This window comes from Triturus cristatus, chromosome 3_1, assembly GCF_964204655.1.
Source record: "Triturus cristatus chromosome 3_1, aTriCri1.1, whole genome shotgun sequence".
Taxonomy (NCBI): domain Eukaryota; kingdom Metazoa; phylum Chordata; class Amphibia; order Caudata; family Salamandridae; genus Triturus; species Triturus cristatus.
Window position 1 is genome coordinate 647,023,124 of NC_140583.1, and position 24,485 is coordinate 647,047,608.

A 24,485-nucleotide genomic window follows, 5' to 3' on the forward strand; every position below is an offset into this window, starting at 1 on the left:
TCTACTACTCACTCTCTACTACTCACTCTCTACTACTCACTCTCTACTACTCACTCTCTACTACTCACTCTCTACTACTCACTCTCTACTTCTCACTCTCTACTTCTCACTCTACTACTCACTCTCTACTCACACTCTACTCACACTCTACTCACACTCTACTCACACTCTACTCACACTCTACTCACACTCTACTCACACTCTACTCACACTCTACTCACACTCTACTCACTCTACTCTCTACTCTCTACTCTCTAATCTCTACTCACTCACTCTACTCACTCTCTGCTCACTACTACTACTCTCTACTACTCTCTACTACTCTCTACTACTCTCTACTACTCTCTACTACTCTCTACTACTCTTTACTACTCTTTACTACTCTCTACTACTCACTCTCTACTTCTCACTCACTACTCCACTCTCTACTCACTCTCTACTCACTCTCTACTCACTCTCTACTCACTCTACTCACTCTACTCTCTCTACTCTCTAATCTCTACTCACTCTCTACTCACTAATCTCTACTCACTCTCTACTCACTACTACTCACTCTCTACTACTCTCTACTCACTCTACTCTCTACCTCTTACCTCTCGCGCTGCCTCTCGCTCTACCGGTCTACCTCTCTACATGCACACATATGCATATATATGTGTGTGTGTGTATATATATATGTATATGTATATAAATATATATATATATATATATATATATATATATATATATATATATATACATCTGCATATCTATATAAATTCAAATATAAATGCATGCATACATATACAACTATGCATACATATTATGTACATAAAAGTTTGAAAGACACTAATAAAAGCAAAGCCAAAAAGCCACCTAATTACAAACAGAATTGCTTTACCTTAAACGAGGGAGAGACCTATTGCATTTTCAATGCTTGTTTACTTTGAGAGGGGGAGTACCTACACACTTCTTAAGAGTGACATAATACTTTTAATTGTAGAGTAGCGGCCCTTCTCAGAAACGAGCAGGTACTCCGGTACAGGGTACCTGCACTTCTATTTTTCCATTCAAAGCACCCCCTCTACAACTGAAATTATTAGTTAATGTCTCTTTGTGTTCTACTTGATAAATTAGCTTTCTGCACATTTCTATTCACGAGTGTGTAATGAACAGTGCCAGCACTATTCTGTATAGAGCAGGCGCACAACACCCATTGGACTCACAGGGCTTCAGCCCCCTCCCCCCCTGTGTGGCAGCCCGGGATGAGACAGCTTCCCGGGAACACACACAGCCGCACCCGAGCACTTCACAGGTCTTTAAAAGACCATTTGCATGTTAATGAGGCCTCGCTGTTTCACCCCTTCTAAGAGCCCCTGCAGTTCCACTCTGCATTATGGCTTAAAAGATTCAGTCCCCCCCCCCCCCGGAATTTTTTTCGTAGCCCCCTCCCCCCCCGAAATTTGCCTCTAGTTGCGCCTCTGGTATAGAGTGAGTGAGGGTCACCTACAGACTGAGCCGATGCCTGAACTCTAGGAAAGCAGCAGGGCTGAGAGATGCAGGGTGCCCTGTCAGGAGGCGGGGCCTGGGAGATCCACAACTACTTTACTCCTGAAGATGGCGCGGTGGGGGCGTGCCGCGTTCCCCTCTCCTTTGTACTACAGGAAAGTGAGATGGGGCGACATATGCATCGAGGCGAAGAGGTAAAATCTTAGTTAAGGATGGTAATGGTATATATGGCATTGTAGCGGTGAAATCCCGGCGCCGCTCATTTCAAGCGAAGCTGCATCATTTTCAATTCCCTGCAACGCTATGAGTGAATGATAGGTTAGGCCTGTTATGCAGACGTTGCCTGGCGGCCTCTAAAGCGTCACTTCTACCTGGCTATCTCACGGAAGCCGAAAGAACTCGCCTGGGCGGGGGCCTATGAAGAACGGAGCGCGCGCTGCACCACACCTGCCTCTCCGACGTCCTGGGCCACGGCCCGCGCCCTTGATCTCCCACAACTGTCGCGCGACTGTTTCACTGTCCCTTCCAAATGCAGAGGCTCCAGGAATACAAACAAAGCCTGTTTAGGGGTTTATTAAGCTCTAAGAACTGAAGACGCCATGTGCTTATCTGTGTGCCTTTGAAGGAGCCGAAAGCTCAGCCGCCGTCGGCGTTCTGGGTACAGAGCCCGGTTCTAATACATGCAAAGCCCCGGACGGCGGGAGAAACGCCTCTGACGGGCCCCGCCGCATCCCCAGAAGTGAGATTTGAATTATTAAAGCCGCCTTTGTTTATTAAATCGAGCCTCGACTGAAGAGATGCTAACAAGAGATGGCAGGCGGGCAGAGGCAGGATGTGTTCCGTCTCGGCGGTAATGGGTGTTTGGCGTAAGCGGCCCTGGAGCTGTTTCTACAGAAGCGCTACAAGGAATGTCCTAATATTTCTTGACTCGGCGACAAAAATGAAAACATGTGGCAGCACTTGCCATGGGAACACAGTGGCAAAGGTATCCCACTTCATTGAGTAGTTGAGTAGGTAGGCGTTCCCCGCCTCCCCACAAATTCTTTACCCTATAATGGGGTTTTATGAGCCCGGCTCTGAAGAGCTTGGTCTTCTAGAAGGGCTGGTATGTTTACCGAAAAGGGTTTTAGTAAATTTTGAGCATTAAACAGGTTTAGCACAACACATACTCCGTGCCTGTAGGGCCTTCTAATTAACTCAGTAGTTGCTGCTTTGTGGTTGTGGGCCAGAAATCCAGTCAAATCCACTAACTGGGGAAAAAGTAAAGTTTTGGGTTGGGGATATCTGTTGTCTGTATATTTTGTTTGTTGGTCCACCAGAGCCTTTCTTAGCACTTTGTTGTGAACTTGGACTACCGTACAGGTCGCACTTCACATATCCTGGTGCCGAGGAGTACTAGGCCTTGCTTGTCAGGATTTGGGCAAACAGCACAGGACTAATGTCACAGACTAGAGGATTAGGACTGGACAGTCATGGTTCATATTTTTCGTGAATCCTAGCCTCCTAGAAGCGCGTTGCCTGCGTTCTTGAGTACGGCTAGAAAAATATTTTTTTTTGGGGGGGGGGGGGTCTTTCCAGCTTTGGTGCACCTTGTACACAGTGTTTGGGGCCACGAGGAGCGTTTTCTGCACTGCACTAAGGAACCACTTATGTTCTGTGATCAGATTCCAGTGCAAAAATCATCAGTGTTGACCTTCAGTGGCACACCATCAAAAGGGGTTTTAGCTCCTGGGGGTGTGGGGGCATCTCTGCCTCAATCATAATGTCTGGTGGGATGGAGATGGGGTTGGGGAAACTGATAAAAGGGTGAAGTAGGGGATCAGCCAATCTGTGGAGGTGAACAAAAGTTCTATTGTTGCTGCAGAATGGTAAGCTTGCTAGACGGTTTCACCACTTTTTTGCTCTCTGTACAGCATCTACGATCTCTGTTACAGCCAGGGTTGAGAGACTGGCGCTGGCATGGCGAATGCTTCTTCTGGGATTTTTTCAATCCACAAACTGATGTCCCTTAAGCTCTTAATAGTCTACGGGCAGAACTTCATCCTCCGACCTTTGTAGTTTGGGGAAGAACTTGGTCCAATCCTTGGGAGCTGCCCACAAATCTCTTCTGGACTCCCCTAATTTCAAGGCATAGCTCTTTAAAGTTCTGGTTTGAAAGAGCCTGTGTATGCTTTGTACAGGGTTGAAGCTTCGATCACTTCAGATGCTTGGCGCCAACTTTCAGCAGCCAGCCAACCTGATGTCAGTCCCAGTTCACTCGCTTTCTCTGGGACTGGCACAGAGGGTCATGGTTAAGACTAGCTCTTTGTATGCTGCCCGCTCAGCCAGCCAGTTGCATAATCAGTCCTTGGATCGCTGTGAAGTTTTCATAGCATGGCTGCGACATGTCAGTTTCTTGTCTGGGGTATTCCATGCTTCTAATAGACTCCTGTAATAGATTTTTGTTGGTGTCAATGCCTGCCTCACTTTGTGTAGCTATCGTTTTCTACTGGTCTGATCTGCTCTACTCACAATCTACACTCAGTAGTCCCTTTTCTAGAGCCTGAAAGAATCTTTAACAGTCTGGCTCCTTCCATTTTAGAATACAATGTGGTTGGGAATTACAACTGCTTCAGCGCTCCGTTGCTTAATACTTCTATATAAATGACATGCATGCATACGTACGTACATACATGCCTAAGGGATCAGAGATTCTCTATTGAAATTATCCTCCACTGTACCCAGCAGTGGTCCTCTGAGGCTGTGTATAGAATTAGAATAATATTCCCCTCAGTTTGTCATTTTATGTCTTGTGGCTCAAAGTGGAATACACAATAATATGTTATCCTCTTATAAAAGTTAAGGAGAAGCCCCAGAAACAGTCCCCTAGGCTTGTCACTTCAAAGATAAATGCCTTGGGCTGAATGAGGGCTACAAGAGGAGTGGCGCCCTGTGCAACACAAGTACCTAGGTTTTGTACCCTGGGCTGACCTCTCTAAAGGGCTTTGGCCACACAACTAGGAATAGAAAGTCCAAAAGTAAATCCGGGTAAATATAAGATTAGGGCTGTCTGATATCGCCATACCATAATGCTGGGGATGAGCCATCCTCACTCTACATAAACTTGGGTTACAACTGTGGGGGTTAAGGGGTGGTAAGGGCTCGATATACAGCAGTCAGTCAGTCACTGTGTGAGGCACTGTGAAATTGCTGGTGGAAGGACCCAACCATGAGCCCTCTGAGTAATTTAAAGTGACTGTATGGTGAACTGCATCTACAATAATGCATCTGGGAGAACTGGGGCTGCAATGCCAAGTAAAATGCTCTTCTCACTTCTTGATCGTTTGGCTCCTCCAGAGCTTTGTGCTGACAACCCGGTGGGGTGCACCAGTATTACTGAACCTGAGACGCTGAACAGCACTACAGGCACCACCAGACCAGCTATTACTCTCTATCAATGATGTACAAAAATGTAGAATCCTGTGTACAGAAATTGAATCCGCTGGCTGCGCCAGCACATCTGTAAAGTGACAGTAGTATTTCGCGGAGAAATTCATACCCTACTGTCTCTCTAGGTCTCTCCGCTTGTGCTCCTAACATCTCTCTGAAGTTCCCCGAGTTAGGAGGGCAAGACTAGGGGGAAAGGCCCTCTCCTACATCGGCCCGCGTTACTGGAATGAGCTCCCCCTGCATTTACGTCAGTGCTGCAATCATTTACAATTTAAGAAGCTGCTCAAGATTACTCTTTTCTCTTGGCTGCAATTGCATTGTATTTGTGTTCCCCGTCTGAAGCGCAGAGATACTGCTTCGGGAGTCGATTCTGGCGCTATACAAATAAATAAAAATAAATATTAAACTACATCTTGTACTGCTATACCAAGAAATGTGCTCCCCTCCAAGATTCTGTGACAACCCACAAATCCACTGCCTGCACGCATTTTGGAACCCTGTGTGGGCCAAGAATGGGCACCCAGCCTGAGTCCATGAGGGCCAGATCATTCCAGATTCTTAGAATTTCCACATAAGATATTTAACTTTAGGCTAGTAACTGGTCTGCTCTTGTTGGACATAAGAGAATGTGTGATCAACAAAATTCTCCTAATTTCACCAAATAAATTTAAACCTACACACAAACTGAGACGAAACTCAAACCTTTTAGTTACTATACCTCTGATTGCAAGTAAACCAATTCCTTGGGTTGTATACTCTATAGCAGACTCTTGTTAATTGATTGTTATTATCATCGTAAAAATGCACAATGCTAATTGTGCATCAGTGGCAACTAGAAATACTAGAATCCTGAACCGTATCTGCAATAGTACATTCTTTAGTTCTCTCCAAACTGGATTATGGTACATTCTTAGCTGTCTAACAAAGATTACTAGCCCTAAAATGTGCACTGAACTTAGCAGTGTTGTTCTTTACGAACACAAAAATATCTGCACATCTTGCCAGTCCTGAGAACTCTGAACTGGCCAATCATTAACAAACACTGCATACTTAGGAAGGCATCGATAACCTATAAGGTTGTACACTACCATACCCTATGTTATGTGAAACTACAATTGCAGATCTTAGGGCAAAATGGAAATTGAAAAGGAAGGACTGGTACTTGCAATTACAAAGCAGAGAAAAACAAACTCTATCCGTCTTCCTGTAGGGCAACTCCCAGGCCTAGTAGAATGTCACTCTAGATCTTGGGAGAGACACTCATACTTGATATTCAAAAAAGAAATTAAAGGACTCCTATCACAACGCTGATTTCACCACTTAACTCTATTCCCCTCCTTAGACCTTCCGAGTCCCAACTGTAGCCTTATAACATCATACATATCTGTACATTTAGTATAGTCCAGCTCAATATTTGTATGAAACACTTGCTTTAATTTTGAACGTGGCAGATGTGTGTATATAGAATATTCGTTTCTCTACTGTTTCAACCCATTCTGTGTGACAAGTGGTATCTGTACGATTCACTTTCGAAATGTACACCTACATTTTTGTATTAAATGATGTATGTTCTAGCAATGGGTTGGTTCTTCGTGGCTGACTCAAATGTAAAGTATCTCTGACGTTGACGGGATGTGATCTGCACTATAGAAACACTCGGATCAATAAATAAAGCTTGCAACGCCTTAGAAAAAAGTTGATCAGGGACAGTTCAGTCATAACTATATAGTCTCAGCTTTCACGGAAGACCTGGGACGCCGCAACTGGGGACGTCATCGCCGCGTGAGGCACAACCTTCGTGCCACTACTGCTTGATAGGCTGCTGGCAGACGGACCAAATGGGCTCCCTCTGAGGCATTAACCATTGCACTTGGCGACGCTGCCCTCGCGCTCAAGGTTGGGAAAATGGCGCTGCGGGCCGGCAACTACACATAGGAAGTGAGTTTTGTAAGTCCGATGCTTTTGAGGCTTTCGTCGGCTCCGTGGGGTTCGTTGTAAGCGGGCATGGTGTTTAGGACACCCTGTCTGAGACTGTTAGCTGCCGGCTTCCGCGTTTTTAGCAGGATGTCTCCTTTCCTATGTGAATTTTTTTTGGTGGGCTTGGTGTGTGCACGATTGTGGCTCCGTGTTTGTGCACGTAGACCATGCTGCCTCCCACTTGCTGCCTTGCGTGCTGCCTGGTTTGACCAGTTGCTGCCTGCGTCCGCGTTGTTAGCAGGATGTTAGATTTGCTGTGTGCATGCCTCCTCGGCAGCTGTGTGAAAGTTTTTGGTGTGCTTGGTGACGTGTGCCCGATTGTGGCTCCGTGTTTTTGCACGTAAGAACAGGCAGGGTCCCAGTTTCTGCCTGGCGTGGGGCCTGCTTTGCCCAGTTGCTGCCTGCTTTGCTTCGTGATTCGCCCACACGTCTATTTGCAAGTGACGTGTCTGAAACAGAAGTGCTTGTTCCTCCTCTGCAAAGTGAACAGCTTCGAAGCTTGGGGTTTTAAGACCCAGAAGCTGAGTCGAGGGTTGGTGCTTGCTGGCGCGCGGGGCTCTCCTGTCAGCGCGAGGAACGCTCAGCTGATTGCCTTGCGTACACCGTCGCAGACTCTGGAGAGCTCACGTCTAGTATTTATCCGTTTTAGAGTACACTACAAGGATTTCAAGATTCCTGAATAGTGCATGAAATCCTCCTCTTAGAAACGCCTGCCATGTTCTCTAATCGTGCATGTGAAACCTTGAGCGGAATATTTCGGTGTCTCACCAAATGATGCCTTTGAATTTCCGTTCATTTCCAGGGTGCATCGGACGAGGTGTTCGCAGCTGCCGGCCACTAGGTACCAGCAAGCCTCCAGCCTGAATCGGGTAAGAATTCATATTCTTTACATGTATATTCTTCGCAGTTTTTTACTGTTCGCTGGGGCGCATCTTATGCGTGCCCCCTTCTTTCAGTACACGCAGAGCTTGGCATTCACCTCATCTCCCCTCCTCTCACTTCCTGACTCCCTCCGTCGAGCAGACTCCCGATGCGAAAACTCGCTTGGACTTGGCTCTAGGCAGCCACCTGAAGCCTCCGCTTACCAGAAAGCTTCGGATAGCAAGTCTAAACGATATTTCAAAGAGTTGGGAGAGGGCTCCTGCCCTCCTCACATCATCCGAACTTGCTAAGCACTTTGAAGCGTACTTAAGTTTGGGCAAACCTCTTAACAGGTCACCAGTATAAAATCATATTTGATTCTAGGGAGTATTTCTCAAGTCTATCCTGTCACATTTAGCATCGCTGCTCTGTTTTGAACATCTTTCTAAAAAAACATTTCTAAAAAAAGCTCGTCTGCTTGTGGATCATAAAAAATATAAAAGGATTTGCTGATGCCTAGGATCACACAATTTGGAAAAATGGGAAAGCGATGATTAGAACGGTGGTCTTTTGATTCAATTATTGACAACATACTCAGTTGACCCATCTAGGTTACACTGCAGGCCATGCATTGTTCACATGTACCTTTAGTCAACAGAATATGCACTCAAGTCATAGAAAAATGCGCAATGACACCTTTATGAAGCAAGGAATCCTTATTTGAAAGTGCAAAACGCCATAGGTGTTCCTAGTGATGGTAGAATCACTACAGACATCATGCAAAATCAGTCTCCTCAGTATCCCAAAAAATGTGTTTATTTAACACGCTGAAGCGTTTCACCTTAGTACATCAGATTATTTCGCTACATTGAGAAGTAATAAAAGTGATATTTTTCAAGCTTGATCTTGGAAACATTCCTGCCCCCATCCTGGCTGCAATGGCGTTCCTGAAGTAAGATGCAAGTCAGTGCCATCTTACCCTATAGGTAGCCTGTATTCTTATTCTAGATGGAGCAACATTATAGTGTATTAAATCAAACGCTAGAGGTTTTTGTACAACATTATAGTGTATTAAATCAAACGCTAGAGTTTTTTGTACAACGCACATTCTGATTTTGCATATTTTAAAGAGCTCCCATACGTGACAAGAAAGAATAAGCAGGCCTTGTGAAATAAAATAGTTCCCTAGAATCGCGCACTCTTGTCCTGCCCAGAAGCCAGGATTCAGAACAGGTTTTCTTGTCTTGCAATGTGCAATTCAGTCACTAGATGTATATTTATTTCGTTTTTAACATGAAAGGTTAATGCCTTGTTTTTAATTCTTGACACTAGAAGGTAGAGCGCAGCTCGTTTTGGGCTTGATGTTCCAAAAGGACTTGGAGCGGAGTCACTGCTCACCTCAAATTATAAATATTGTTCCACTTTTTATTTTGCTATTAGCAAAAACATCCTAGGTGATAAAAGTGCTAATTCAGTTTATTCATTTTTTGTGTGTAATCTGCATTGCACATTAATTTTATGGCTCTTGCAACAGTATGGTACTCTAAGTTTATTTTCTTAAAATATTTTAAACCCACATCCAAGAGACAGAGTTTTACATAATTTCATGGTAAGCGGACAAGTATTTTCTCTTCAAACATCATCTCTCCTCGCCCAAACAAATAGTTACTGCCAGCCATGTTTCGTTAAGTCATTGACTTTAAAAAATGAGCACTTAATGTCTTCTGCAATGTGTTGGGTGTCTGTTGCAGTGTATGTTTGTCTGAAGAGTCCTCTGTTAGAACATTTCCCGGCTTTGATAGTCCTCTCTCTTTTCATCATATTCTTATGTTTTTTGTGTAATGATAAAAAGAGCAACACCACAAAAATGGTTAAATGATGCTAGGAATGCTTTTATACGTGGAAATAATGGAATGTGTTGTGTGTCACAGCCCCCTTTTACACGTAATGTGCATTCTTTAGCGGCTCTCTCTATCCATAGCTTTTCTGGCATCTTTAGTACTCGCAGGAGTAAAAGGAGATTGTTTGCAGGAGAATCTAAACTCCTGGAAGCTGTGCCCTGCTGTACGCAGAAGATACACTCACTACTATAAGTGTAGATCTGATACATGAAGTTCAATTGCCTGGCATGTGCAGTGCCTGACCAAGAAGCTGGCGCAGTAACCATCTTGCGAGGAGAGATTATTGTGCTATGAATCTAGCCAATTACAAATCCTGTCAGAAGAGTTACTGTATGCTGTTTTAAAGCTGGCCCAGTAACTTTTGTGTAGGGATTGCCACATTCTACTGAGGAGCTTTCCCAGTACCGATTGTAGGGACAAAGATTCGTAGCATTTCAAGTTATTCCCCCTAACTCCAATGTCAGGAGCCACCCATACAGCAACTTCACTGCTCTTCAGTGACAACCTTGACATCTACCGGGCAAAATAAATACCCCAAAAGACCCCTCTGCTCTTTTCTCTAGACTGCAAGCTCTTTGACCCTTTTCCTTTGCAATGGTGCTTGTTGGTGCAGTCTTTTGGTTTTTGACGGTGAGACCTACTTGCTCTCCCTGTAAAGCCCAGTCTCCTACTTTCCCCCTAGCAGGACTAGAGGCTAATTTACCCCTACAGTATGAGACCTTCACCTCCATCTCCCATTGTGTTTGCAAGATGGCTGCTGATTATCCGTCCATCATTTCCTTTGGTTTTTGCTTTGTTCGCCATAAGTTGGCAGGGTATGCTCAGACGTGAGTCCCTTGCTCACTTTGCCACTGGATTCAAGCAAGCCTGGCTGAAGACGGCTGAAATGCCAGAAACCGGTGCTAGGAATCTTGTTTCCGGTCCAGGGAAGACATGGCTTGGCAGTTCGGGCTGGACTGTTCCCATGAGGCACAGGGTCAGACTGATTTGCATATGGCCATGTCTGAACTGGGGTGGCAGAGTGGGCTAAAGAACGGTGATGGATTAAACCCAGATCAGTTGACTGGGGGTGAGTGCTTGCGTTCAACACTCCGTCCATCATTTCCTTTGGTTTTTGCTGATTATACAACAGGATCAACCCAATCCCTGCTTCTTTCCACCGAAAAACTGTCTGGTTGGGATATACAAGGTTCCCTTCCTGGGCAGCATCTTTGTGGCTGTAGCTGTAATGGTTCGCTGTATGCTGGAAGTAGGCCAGGACCCTAGCCCATCACCAACGCCTCCTCCTTCCAGGTTGTTTGGTTTGTTGCCCTAGAATCCACATCTACTCCAAGAAGCGGAAAAATATCGCAATTATTTGTCCAAGTAGGTGTCTGACACCCAAAGCTTACATCCCGTTTTATGTAGTTGGCAGTAGATTTCTACTCTACTTCCAAAGGCTATGGATATGACCTTCATCCCCCTCTAGCAAACTGAAGAACTTAAGCTCAGTTGTGCCTTCTTGAATATCTGTTCTTTATAGTCTTTCTCTCCTAGGGTGAGACAAAGCCTGGCCTCTGCTCAAGGACCTTCAGCCCGGGTAGGACTCCAGCAAAGCCAACAAAAAGTGTCAAAAAGGCCTCCATACCCCTTACTGGACACATAGAAGAGCTAAACTGAGCCTTTGCATAAGTCCATGTGACCTACCCAAAAGAGTGGTGATTGCATGTTGGGCACACATCCCTCCACCACTATTTGCTTTTAATGATAATCATGACCACCCCATGCCTCATTCCTAGTTCCGAACTAGCTTCCGTCATGCGCGGGCATGAGCATAGGTTCAACACCAACCTCTGGCGCGAGCACCAGAAGAAATGTTTCCAAGCCACGTTTCATAGTGACATGCACTACATAGACCCTGCGCCCTGTTGGTCCCTGGGATACTTGGTGATTAGTCTGTGGAATCCCTTTCTGCGATCTTCGTCCTCTGGGCCCCATCACGTGACTTGATTTTGCTGTTATTCTGCAGTGTAGAATTCCCTCTTTCAGCTAGAAATCTTTCTAGTGACACGGGTCACATTCTCAATACTACAAGTGATTCACCTGTTTTCCTGAATCCTTGACTTGGTTATCACCCTTTCACGTCCCATGGAGGACACTTAAACACGGAGATGTGCTAGGTTACCTTTTACCAGTCTTAGAAACCACTGGTGAATGTTTGCTGTATTAAGATGTTTTAACATAACTTTGGATTTTTTATTTTGTTAATTATGGCTAGCTGAGAGATGGCCTTTTACATTTTGTGGGCTACTAACCTTGTCAGGTAGCTAGACCGTAACCCCTATCAGCTACTGGAACTAGAATGTCTTCACTGAGACTAATACATTACAATAGAATAATGTAATCCCAATCAGTAGAAATAAAGATACCTGGCCTTGTAGTAACACTTAAACTTTGATGGACCCTGAAACTGTTACTGTGGTCTTGGACTTATTTAGCTAAATAAAGGAGTCCTACCTTGAGGGAGAAATTGAAGAGTGTCCTCGGGTGTCTCTTCCTGGCACGAACATGTGGATAGTCCCTCTAAGGGCCCATACGTTACTTCGTAGACTTAAATGCTACAATATTTTAGCACGGGGACAGTTTTAGGTCCATCTATGGTACTCTAAGTCCATAGGATAAATTGATTCTCCATTTGCTATGAGAGTATTCTGTTTAAAAAAACACTTGTTGCGTTTTAATAGTTTTTAATGATTGTATCTGACTCGTCTTTCACGCAGTCTCGTATGAGCTAGACTGTGGCTTAACTTGGCACTTAGTAGAATGAAGGCAGTATTGCTAGGGTGACCAGGCGTCCCAGATTTGCCAGGACAGTCCCGGGTTTTCACCAGTTGTCCCGGCAGATTTCGGCAATTTTGGCTCATGTCCCGGTTTTTAGAGCGGGTCGACTGAAACCAGTGAGAAGCACATGTTTGGTGTTTTAAAGCTGTGCTAGTTAGCAGTTGTTATATGTAAGGAATTTAATTAACAGGTGTGAAGTTGGTTTTAGAAATTACATTTTATTTATTTTCTCAGTGCTTCTTCTATGTTCCTATGTTGATAAGAGTTGTCATTCTGCACAGTACGGTTGATGTAAAATTGTAGTCCTTCTATTTTTGCAAAATGTCCCGGTTTTTGGTTCTCAAGATCTGGTCACCCTAAGTATTGCCCAAGGTCAAACCTTCCATCACAGATGTAGTCATCAGCATCCTGGTCAGTTTGTAATGCACGTTCTTACTTTTGATACTTCTGGTTGGTCTCTATACCTCCAAAGATCTAGAATAAAAAGGCCAGACATTCTTCCCGTCTGGAGGATAGCATATGCCGTCAAAGCTGGCCAGGTGAGATTGCTACTTGCTACTAAGTTAAATACCAATACTTCTCAGATCTGGGTTTTGACTGTACAGTTGTCAAACAGCACTATTGCTTACAGTATGCAGAGTGGGTTTTGGTTCCACCCCCTTCAACCATTTGACTTTCTTAGATCAATCTCTTCAAGCCATTAGCTTGGGACCATGTCAGTCGGCTCTTGGCTCAGCCAAGCAGTTGTCTGTTTGGGTGTATTCCTTCACTTTAGTTTTGTGTGCTTGCATTGAGTTGCACGAGGGACTACTACACAAGTATAGCCCACTTTGTCGGCTCCCGTTGGCCCCCTCCTAAGTTCTTGCTCCAGTGTGCTCATGCTGCCTGCTGTAATATATTGAATTCAGACCTATGGGCTAATGGTTGTTTATTATTGCAAGCAGAGATAAAAACATACATCACTCATGACATTTCAATCCATTTTAAAATCCGATCGTAATATAGAATACAAACAGCCTTATGCATCAACCCAAAATCCAGTCGGTAAAATACCGATTCCTTATTAGCTCCCGGTATTAAGTAAAAAATTCCCAATCCCAATGCATCAACCCAAAAGCAGAAATCGGTATTTAAGGAATCCTTAAATAGCGATTCTTTAAATAGGGATTCCTTAAATACCGATTCCTTAAATAGCGATTGCATTTAAGGAATCCCAAAGTGAGATTCCTTAAATGCAATGCATCAAAGGTAAAAAATTAGCGATTTCGCTAATAAGGGGAGCAAATTACCATGAAGATGAACTGCATGGTAATTTGCAAAAACTTTGAAAAATGCACTTTTGTGCATTTTTCAAAGTGTCATGTTGCGCACACACATGCCCTTAGAGCATGTGTGTGTGCAACATATGTGCACATATCATTTTCAGGGGTGCAACAGGGTGTCCTTTTGACACCCTGGCACCCTTGAAAGTGCTCCAGCTATTAGCGATTCGGTAATACCGAATCGCTAATACAGAATGGCTTTACATTCATTCCTATGGGCCTCCAAGCCCATAGGAATGAATGGGTAGGTATTCCTTATTACCGATTCGGTATTACCGATTCGGTAATAAGGAATGTTAAGGAATCGCTATTTGAATAGCGATTCCTACATGCATAGCCTTTTGCTATTCCTTATTAGCGATTCCTTATTTTTCGCTAATAAGGAATCGCAAATGCTAATGTTGATGCATATGCCCCAAAGTGTCTACATAAATATTCAAACTATGATCAGTTAACATTCAGGTCCGTACATCAGCTTAAAGAGTGGTTACAAAAGGCACAATACCTATACTATTGGAGAGGTTAGTGTAGGCCATTGAAAAGTTGACCCAGTACTCAGTCTTCATGGAGTGATATTATGAGTGACTTGAATCCATGCACAGGTCAGCATCCCACTCCTTCACTGGGCCGTGTTTGGACTTTTGATTGTCTCCTTGTGTATTACATTAAATTGAATGTCTCAGCCTCTCAGCAGAACTGCGAAAAGTTTGAATTTTATAATTGATTTTTAGAAGCGGTGCCCACTGAAACAGAGGGCTGCATAATTAAAGTACCTGGGTACACCTACAATCTGATAGACTTGCAGACGAGACAAATTATTTAAAAAAATGTATAATATTTATTCATAGCTTGATCTGTGTACATAAAGTATGGTCAATACAATAGCACCACCTAGCAATGCCGGCGGCTTGTGTGCCCACCTACCAAGAGACCCAAAGGGGCACAGCTCTCCTTTTCCAAATTGACTATCCCGATTGATGTATTTTCTCTCTCCTGAACATGGTGATAGTTAAATTCCGAAGGCCTGTTTCCTCGGCTCTCAAGTGTCATTGGGTGGAGGTTGATTGCAAGAAAAAAACATCTTGAGATTTAACCGTTTCGGTCCAGTGGATCAGAGCTTAGGTATCTTCATTTATTGTCCTCCCACGATCAATCATAGCATTTGTAAAGCGCACTACATACCAGTGAGGGTCTCCAGGCGCTGGGGGGGGGGGAAATGCTGCTACTGTTCGAAGAGCCAGGTCTTGAGGAGTCTCCTGAAGGTTAGGAGGTCTTCGGTCTGCCGTAGGAGGATGGGGAGGGTGTTCCACGTCTTGGCGGCGAGGTGGGAGAATGATCTGCCGCCGCCGGTCACTCTTCGGATGCGAGGGACGGTGGCGAGGGTGCGGTCTGCGGAGCGTAGCTGGCGGGTGTGGGTGTAGAGGCTGAGTCTGCTGTTGAGGAACGCAGGTCCGGTGTCGTGGAGTGCCTTGTGTGCGTGGGTGAGGAGCTTGAAGGTTATCCTCTTGTTGATGGGGAGCCAGTGCAGGTCTCTCAGGTGGGGTGTGATGTGGCTGCGGCGGATGATGTCGAGGATCAGGCGTGCGGAGGCGTTCTGGATGCGTTGGAGCTGTTTCAGGAATTTGGCCGGGGCTCCTGCGTAGAGTGCGTTGCCGTAGTCCAGTCTACTGCTGACGAGAGCCTGGGTGACTGTCCTTCTAGTTTCGGTGGGGATCCACTTGAAGATCCTGCAAAGCATGCGGAGGATGTTGAAGCAGGAGGAGGAGACGGCGTTGACCTGCTTCGTCATGGAGAGGGTGGAGTCGAGGATGACCCCTAGGTTTCGTGTGTGGTCGGTGGGTGTAGGGGGTGCTCCTAGTGCTGTCGGCCACCAGGAGTCGTCCCAGGCCGAGGGGGTGGGACCGAGGATGAGGACCTGCGTTTTGTCCGAGTTCAGCTTCAGTTGGCTGTTTCTCATCCAGTCGGCGACGGCCTTCATTCCTTTGGGGAGGTTGGTTTTGGCGGTGTGGGGGTCCTTGGTGAGTGAGAGGATCAGCTGCGTGTCATCGGCGTAGGAGATGATGTTTAGGTCGTGTCGTCGGGCGACGTGGGCGAGCGGTGCCATGTAGATGTTGAACAACTTTGGGCAGAGGGATGAGCCTTGGGGTACGCCGCAGATGATCTCGGTGGCTTCGGAGCGGAAGGGGGGGGAGGCAGACGCTCTGGGTACTCCCGGAGAGAAAGGAGGTGGTCCAGTCCAAGGCCTTCTCTTGGATTCCGGCGTCGTGGAGGCGTGCTCTTAGTGTGCGGTGGCAGACTGTGTCGAAAGCGGCTGATAGGTCCAGGAGGATGAGGGCCGCGGTTTCTCCGTTGTCGAGCAGGGGTCCTGATGTCGTCGGTGGCGGCGATGAGGGCCGTTTCGGTGCGGTGGTTGCTGCGGAACCCGGACTGGGACGGGTCCAGGATGTTGTTCTCTTCGAGGAAGCTGGTCAGTTGTTTGTTGACGGCCTTTTCGATGACTTTCGCCAGGAACAGGAGCAGGGAGATGGGTCAGAAGTTCTTGAGGTCCTTGTGGTCCGCCTTGGGTTTCTTGAGTAAGGCGTTGATCTCTGCGTGCTTCCAGCTCTCCGGGAAGGTCGCTGTCTCCAAGGAGATGTTGATGGTTTTCCGGAGGTGGGGTGCGATGGTGCTGCTGGCTTTGAGAAGATGTGGTGAGGGCAGGGATCTTCCGGGGATCCGGAGTGGATGGTGTTCATGATCTTGATGGTGTCGTCGTCGTCGTCGATGTTGGTCCAGGCGAGCAGGCGGTTGGTGCGGGTGGTGGTCGTGGGAGCGGGGGTATCGGCGGTTGCCGGGGTGGTGACGGCGTCGAAGCTGTCGTGGATGTCTGCTATCTTGCGATAGAAGATGGTGACCAGCGAGTTGCACAGGTCTTGTGGCGGCGGGATGTCGTTGGTGTTGGAGCTGGGGTTGGAGAGTTCCTTCACGATGCTGAAGAGCTCTTTGCTGTTGTGTGCGTTGTTGTCTATGCGGTCTCTGAAGGCGGTCCTTTTGGCGGATCTGATGAGTTGGTGGTGTCGGAGGGTGGCGTTCCTGACGGCTGTGTAGCTTTCTGGTGTTCTTTAGCGGGTCCAGTTTTTTTCTAGTTTTCGGCATGGTTCATTTGGAGGCCTGGAGGTCTTTGGTGAACCAGCAGTCATCGATCCATTGTCTGGGGCTGCGGCCTCGGGGTCGGTCCGGAAGGTGAAGTGGAAGCAGCGGTGGTCGGTCCAGTGGAGTTCGGTGGTCCGGTCGAAGGTGACGTGGGTGTTTGCCGAGAAGATGGGGTCCAGCGTGTGGCCGGCGGAGTGATGGGTGTTGTGACGAGTTGTCTGAGTCCGAGGTTGCTGAGGTTGTTGATCAGGGTGGAGGAGTTGGAGTTGTTGTTGTTCTCGAGGTGGAAGTTCAGGTCCCCGAGGAGGATGTAGTCTGTGGAGGCGAGGGCGTGTGTGCTGATGAAGTTGGCGATGGAGTTGCTGAACTGCGGTCGGGGTCCGGGGGGTCTGTAGATGAGGGTGGTGTTTGGGTCGATGTGGATCTGGAAGTGCAGGTGTTCGGCGGTGCTGAGGGTGTTGTCGGCGTCTGTCGAGATTTTGAGTGTTTCTGTGGACGATGGCAATTCCTCCTTCTATTCCGTTGGTGCGGTCATTGCGGGTGATCTTGTAGCCTTCCGGGATGGCTATGGCGATGTCAGGTGCTGAGGAGGGTTCAACCAGGTCTCCGTCAGGAAGGCGACGTCTGGGGCGTTGGTGTCGAGTAGGTCCCAGAGTTCGACGGCGTGTTTGTGGGCGGAGCGGGTGTTGAGCAAGATGCATCTGAGGAAGTTGGGTTCTTCGTTGGACGGGTTCGCGGGCCGGATGCTGGTGAACCTGCAGTTCCGGCAGGAGAAGGGTCCTTGGGTGCGCTTTAGGGTGGCCAGGTAGCAGGTGCGTGATCGTCCGACGTTGAGTGCGTGGAGGGTGCTGGAGTCGTAGCGGAGGCGGGCGTCGTGGTGTGTGCGGGGACAGGGGTCCTTGCGCTGGGCGCGGTCCAGGTGCGGACGGGCGCAGACGGGCTTGGCTTGGGTGCAGCCGCTGCGCGTCCTCCATATGAGTGGGTGAGGGAGGGAGGAGAAGCTGGGAGACTGGAGCGGGCGGCGAATGGGAAAACAGGGGGGCGGGGACGCAGCGGCGGGAAAACAACGAAGGGGGGAGCGGGCGGGTGATACAGAAGGCAAAGTGGGGGGCGCAGAGGGGAGACAAAATAAAATACAATCGGAGAAGTAAATACAATCAGATACCACAGTCCCAGGCGGGAGGGGGCGAGAGAAGAGCACAAAATGAGTTAACACTGTAAATAAGGCAGCTGGGAGACAGAGCAGCGCGACAACAGAAAGCGGGCACAGACCAATGCTAGCGCCAGCAGTAGGCACACAGGAGGGCTGTGTGGTGGCGAGGGGAGCGACCTGCCTGGTGACGGGGTCAAGGGTCGCTTGACCCTGTCAATGATGACAAAGTGCATTACACCAGAATCCCCATCATCCCTGGATCGAGGTGGCAGTCTCCCTCAGGCCTTTAGAGCTGGTGGCATTTGATAGGCGAATTGTCTGCCCAGGGCTTTAGTTGGAAAGTGACCCTGGCCTCTGCCTGGCACCCGAAGTGCACCAGTGAAGGCCGCTCTGCTTCAAATTTCAAACTGATCAGCCTGTGGCGCTGCTCACCGTCCTGGGAGAGGAAAGGAAGATGGCCGAATCACGTGCCGCCGAAGTGCTATTTAATGAAAACAGCGGTCCTTTCATTGTGCCATTCCACACCGTATACCCGACCAGGCCGCGGCACCCCTCGGCAGCTGCCCATCCCTGGAGAACAAACGGTTGTAAATGCCACAGCTGAAGGAGCATGGCCCCAAATCTGGGTATCTTGAGAAGGTGTTTGGGAATATTAACTCCCAGGCATCCGTCTATTTTTTCATCCCTTGCTGGAGAACATTCTTTTTCAGACCGAGAGCTACCATGGCAGCTCACACCTGGTCACCTAGAGCATCACCCCCCCCCCCCCCCCCCCCCCCCCCCCCGAAGGTAGAATCAGTCTATTAGTACAGGCCGGTAGTGATACGTGGACGTTTGTTTTCTAAAAAGATCTGTTGGGGGGGAGGGGGGGGGGGGGGGGGGTAATTTTCTTTATTTTCAAACGTGCTCTGCCGCCATGACGTGTTTCAGTCCCTAGAGGTTTTGATCACATGACTTAGTGACTTAATGGTGTGTGTGTGTGTGTGTGTATGTATGTATGTATGTATATATATATATATATATATATATATATATATATATATATATATATATATATACACACACACACACTTGGTGAGTACAGTTGTGTTAGTTCACTTACAGCAATTAAACGAGCAACAAATGCACACCGGCGACTTGAAGCTGCTACTCGTTTTCTTTAATTGTTGTGAGTGAACAAACGCCACTGTATGCACTGCCTCCCTCCTTCGGATAGGAAGTCGTTTCAGTGAGAAAATGTTAGTTATGAACTGAAAACGGAACGTTTACGTGATGATGATCCCTGCTAAAATTAAAATAAATAATTAAAAAAATAAAATAAGTAAATATGTCACAAAGGAAGGCAAATATTCAAAGCTGTAACCAAAGCCATGAATTGTTATCCTAATGAAAGTATCGTCCTTACCAGATACTTTTTATTATTTTAAGAAGAACAAATATTTCCGATATTGATGTTCATATATGAATAAAATTTATAGGTCGAGGGTGCGTATATTTAGTTGCAAAGCGTGGTGGTCTTCAGGGTGATGTAGGGGTGGTCAATCCAATTATAAACACAAATATGGATGTTGTTACAGGTAGGCTTTCTACTCTTCTTCACACCATTCACCATTAACAATAGGCAGACCGGGTAAACTCTTGCATTTCAGACCGATTGGTTTTGACAGTGTGTTTTTTAGCGCTTAAAAGAGTAAACCCAAAAAGGGTCCTCCTTTTGTAGGCATGGCCAGTGGCAATGCATGAGCACTTTTTTTAATTTACCAATCCGAGTTGGATCTGTGAATATATTATTAAAAAGTAGCTCAATAGCGTTTCTTTTCTTTTTATCTGAGGCGCAGATGGGGTAAGCAACATGAAGGGTGTGGGCGGGTAAGGAAGCAATTAGAAGTAAAAAAGCAAATGCATTCTGTATAAATCAAGGGGATAAAACATTTTATGTGAGTAGTGAGACACACTTATGTGTGATGATTCAGTGGACTTTTGACATGTAAAATAGTCCCTTATGCATCGATATGCAAGCAAGCAAGCGGAGACGGAATGACACCGAACGGCTCTGCTTTTCACCCACTCTATAAGTAAACAAAATTATTCAGCTGTCCGCATCTTTTAGAGGAGTGAATGGCCAGGGAAATGGCTTGGATGGCACTGAGTAACACGAGTGACCTCTCCAGCCCATTCAGTGGCAGCTGACTTTGGTGTGTGTGGTGTGGGGACATGGAGCTAAGGTCCTCTCCGCCCCATAGGCTTGCCGCAGTAGAGTGCGCATCTTGCCTCTTGCACGATCCTTACAGGACCGTCAGGCCCAGTCTCCAGATGCAAGTCTGCAGGGCAGTGCCACATCACCGACTTTCAGAGCGCATTCCACTTCTAAGAAGGGTTAGCTGAAGGGAGAGTCCGCAAGCGACGACATTGATCACACGGGACAGTTATTGTACGTAGGTAAGTTCAGGAGAACTTTTATGGGGGGGGAGGGGGGTTCTATAGTTTTTTAATACTCCTTGAGTTTATAGTAGAACGTAATTGCATTTTTTGTGTTTGTGAAAAAGACGTTTCGAAGTCTCGTGAAAAGAGCTAGACAAAACTATTTTTACACCCAGGTTTTGAAGTTTTTTCTGCGGTGAGAGATCCGTAAACCTGTGAAAGCAACTTAAAGGAGACTGTCAGTCATTCTGACTTTTGTAGTGAAAAGTTTTCTCAGGCTTCGCTAATGCACGCTTTACAGGCATAGCATGAAAAACAGGAGAGCTGGCTTCCGTTATACACAAACCAGAAACAGCAGAGGAACCGGGAGTGAAAGCATTTCCCACCCCCTTTACGGTTAGATCCCAGCAGCATTGATGCAAGCTTCTCGGACACACATAAAGGTACAACAAGCATTGCAAGGCAGAAGCAATGCAAGCTTCAAACACCAAACAGACTATCAACTAGTTAAGCTTCTCTCGCTCTCCCACATTAGGTAACCATGGACAGTGTACACACATAGTCCACAAACACACTCCAGCACAGGTGCTCATTTCCCTCACAAAAAGGAGAGGTACACATGAGCAATAAAGGAGAGGTACACATGAGCAATAATGCATACTTTTTATATTTGTGCGTGCAGTGCAGGCTTCCCTCACGCATACAACTTCTCAGAAGCAGAGCAACTCTCTCTCATTAATACTATGTACAGAATGTGCTGTTGCCATACACATCTTATAACAAACACACCTCTCTCCTTCCCCTTGGTCCATGCTCCACACAAAGAAAAGAAAGTAACGCCTCACATGCGCTGGCAAATTGGAAGGTAGCAAAGAAGAGGGATAAGAATGCCAACGAATGGTAATTTACGGGTGGGCTAAAAGCCCCTTTTTAGAGGGTGCCTTATTGACAATTCAGGTGATACCTAAAAAGACTTGGGATCAATCTATATTGAACATATGCGTAGAAAGTCACTGCTAAGCTTTACCCTTGCAGACGAAAGAATAGTTAATCTCGTATGTATTTATATTAGGTTTAAAGAAGGGAAACTGCCAGCTCGAAGGTGAACCTCAAGTTTTCAGAATGAAAAAAATGAAACTGATACAACTATGCAAGCCAAGAGGCTAATAGGGTGTCTAGAACAAAAGAGTGTCTGGTAGGGAAACTCAGCATTTGGTAATTAACTATAAATCCATTCTGAAAAGAGAGAAATTGTTTACCTACACTAGGTTGAATGAACTGTTTGAGATTGTTGGAAGTAAGAGCACTGTGACGTTTTAAGAGATGGTGTTGTCCTGTCCTCGGTTCAGTTTCTGACTTGGTTCACTCGTTAACTTTCCGAGTATATTTTAAGATCCAAGTGCAATGGGAGATCGTCTAGTCTCACAGGGGCACGTAATTAAAATGCAGCTGCAGGATGAGGTGTCTACTATCTAAAGGTCACTGGAGCCAAGACATTCCCATGGTATTGATGGGATATACTCTGATATTTATTTATGAGAATACCATTTGGCGGGTGTAGTTTTTTAGCGCCTATGTTCACTTCACTTGGAATTCTAAGGTTCTAGTGCAAGTCGGTTATTGCACCCTTGTTCATTGAGTCTGATTTAATGACTGGAAGTGGTAGAGCGGTACAACACTGCTTAACCTCTTCGTAAGGGTTTCATTAGATGGCTTCAAATTCAGTCAGAGGTTTGTTCTCCTAAGGTTTTTCAGCAGCTGAATATTGTGGGTCCTGAAAAAACTGCACTCGAGGCATGAAGGTATTGGCGGAGAAATCCAAACTTGGCGTTCCTGCATCTGGTATAGGCCTTCATTTCAGTTAATATCTCTCTACACTTCCCTTTTTAGGAAGACCGTTCTTCGCTCAACGGTCTGAAACAAATGTCATAAAACTGGAAGACTGTCACAGCAAGACTGCTACCTCATTCTGGTATTTAACTCCCACTTAAACCACATGCTCCGTGGCCAGCCTCTGCATCTGGCTGCTTAGCAACAACAATTTTGGAGTAACATTATTGTGCAACTCTTGATGCTCAGAGACCTGGATGGGTTTAGTCTGCAAATATTCTCCTCTCGCACTGTAAACGATTTCCTCGCTCTACATTATTTCTCCCTCTGTCTTTAAAGATGTAATGGCCATCTCCTATAAACTAAGAGTTGCAACGCCATGATCCTCCCGTCTGTACCTTGCATTGCCTGTCGTTACTCCTTCCCTATCCACTTTACTTTCCGACTCTGCTAGCTATTCCTTACACATGTTTATTAGGAATACGTACCTTAATAATGCCACTCCCCACATATACCAGTTTTGCCAGCCAGTGTCCTGCAAGATTGACCTGCAGCACTTTCACTCTCCTGGTCAGAAATGCAACAAATATCTTCAATGACTGCCCTGGGTGTTCAGAGCCTGGTATCCCTCCTGCGCTCTGTCAATTACTACTAAAAGTGACTTAATGATGCAACCGTTTCAACTTGTATAGCTATATTGTTTTCATTCTGGTTGCACTTCATGATACTATGCTTCATGTAAGTGGCAAATGTAACTCCTTGGATCCATTTTTGCCTTTTAGTCTGGCGTTAGTCTATACCTATTGAATTTACTAAAATTATAGGTGTAATGGTACTTAATAATAGTGGCTTTTGAGCCAGCCGTCTGTAATTGCCATTCACATTTTTCTTCTGCCCACTATAGCATGGGGTAATGGGTCAGCGTAGCTCAACCATGGTCCCCTTTCACAAGGAGTGCTTTCACCCGCGAAGTAGTTCCTTTTAGTGCCAGGAACTTCTATGGTATGCTTGCTTTTTGAGACCAAAAAATATTTCTTTTAGGCAAGGGTGTTTTTCTTTTTTAAAAAATAAATAAATAAGAGGCCCTGGTTGCCAGCTACCACAAAAATGTTTACAGAAACTATGGCAAAAAAAAACGAGCATTGCCCAAGCCAAATGGCAGGCAGCCAGCACCAGCTGCATTTGCTGTTAGTGCTTATTTGCGTTTATCCTGTACACAGATCAGCCTTGCTTATAGTAGACTTGCTGCTTCTTCATTACCTGTGCTTGCTAATGCAAAAATGTGTATACACAAGATGCTGCTGCAAATCTCTGCTCCACGTATGCACCGTTCTGAAACCCAGTGTGGGTATAGTTGGCACTATAAAGAGCAAGGAAATGATGCCACACAACACTGGTGGGAAACGGCTGCAATGCTGCCATTGATATAACTTTTCATAGTGTGGCCCCTGGAGCTACCCTGCGTGTTTTATATTTAGAATATATTTGCATTGATTTAGTTGGCCAGCTTTATGAGCCTCCAAAGAGTAAAAATGTAAATTGCAAGCCCTTGATATACAGACAATAATGTGCTGAAATATAGTTCGCCCTGAAGACTTCACACCAGGCTTAATCTAGCTAGACAACTGCTGAAATCTAAAGTACCGAATAGAAGTGGGTACTGGGGAAGCAAGACATTCGATAAGTTAAGAATTAGCCTACAGTTGGATTTATCATGAAAGCGATAAGAGAAGTCACGTGAGGAGAAACGTAAGTTTGCAGCCTCAACTTCCCATTTGGAGTTGGATTCCCAGTGCAGCGTTTGCTTCCAAACGTTTGTTTTTGTCCTGGAACACTTTCATAGTCTGGGGCGTACTGGTAATATAACCAGCATATGAGTACAAAATGATACTTTTTGAACTGTCGCAAGCACTAAAACATGTGTAGTGCACTGGAAAATGGATGCCAGCGCCAGTTCTTTGAGGGGTGTAACCTGCAGAGCCTAAACTAAATACACACGGTAAGACCGTGTGAGAAGGCCATGGATCAGACACTGCAAAATATCTAGAGGTGTCTTCACTTAGCAGACGATTCTATGTTTGCTGAGTAAAGCACTGCAGACTGAACATGGACCCTAGTCATATAGGGAGAACCTATAAAGGGGTGATGCAT

At 46.0% G+C, this 24,485-nt stretch overlaps 1 protein-coding gene across 5 annotated transcripts in view; it reads left to right on the forward strand.

Moving 5' to 3' along the window:
• GLCE (glucuronic acid epimerase) overlaps positions 1 to 24,485 on the forward strand; it is a 390,159-nt gene that overhangs the window by 254,949 nt on the left and 110,725 nt on the right. For 2 of the 5 annotated variants that reach the window (XM_085644646.1, XM_085644649.1), the window contains exon 2: positions 7,697 to 7,763. The exons of 1 other annotated variant lie outside the window; for it this stretch is intronic. The gene's annotated coding sequence lies outside the window, so the exon portion shown is untranslated. Of the gene's footprint in view, positions 1 to 6,749; positions 6,856 to 7,533; positions 7,764 to 24,485 lie in introns of those variants that run through there. 2 more of the 5 variants (XM_085644648.1, XM_085644647.1) reach the window with 2 other exon arrangements.